This window comes from Myotis davidii, unplaced genomic scaffold (assembly GCF_000327345.1).
Source record: "Myotis davidii unplaced genomic scaffold, ASM32734v1 scaffold2627, whole genome shotgun sequence".
NCBI lineage: Eukaryota > Metazoa > Chordata > Mammalia > Chiroptera > Vespertilionidae > Myotis > Myotis davidii.
Genome location: NW_006297905.1, coordinates 109,552 through 109,829, shown reverse-complemented (window position 1 = coordinate 109,829; position 278 = coordinate 109,552).

The window sequence follows — 278 nt, the reverse complement described above, 5'->3', positions numbered from 1 at the left end:
TCATGTATTTTTATTTTTTTAAATATATTTTTATTGATTTCAGAGAGGAAGGGAGAGGGAGAGATAGAAACATCAATGATGAGAGAATCATTGATCGGCTGCCTCCTGCATGTCCCCAACTGGGGATTGAGCCCACAAACTGGGCATGTGCCCTTGACCGGATTTGAACCTAGAACCCTTTAGTCTGCAGGCCGAAGCTCTATCCACGGAGCTAAACCAGCTATGTCTAGAACTTCAGTCTTAATGAGAATTTTAAAGTTGATTTCCATGGAACTGTA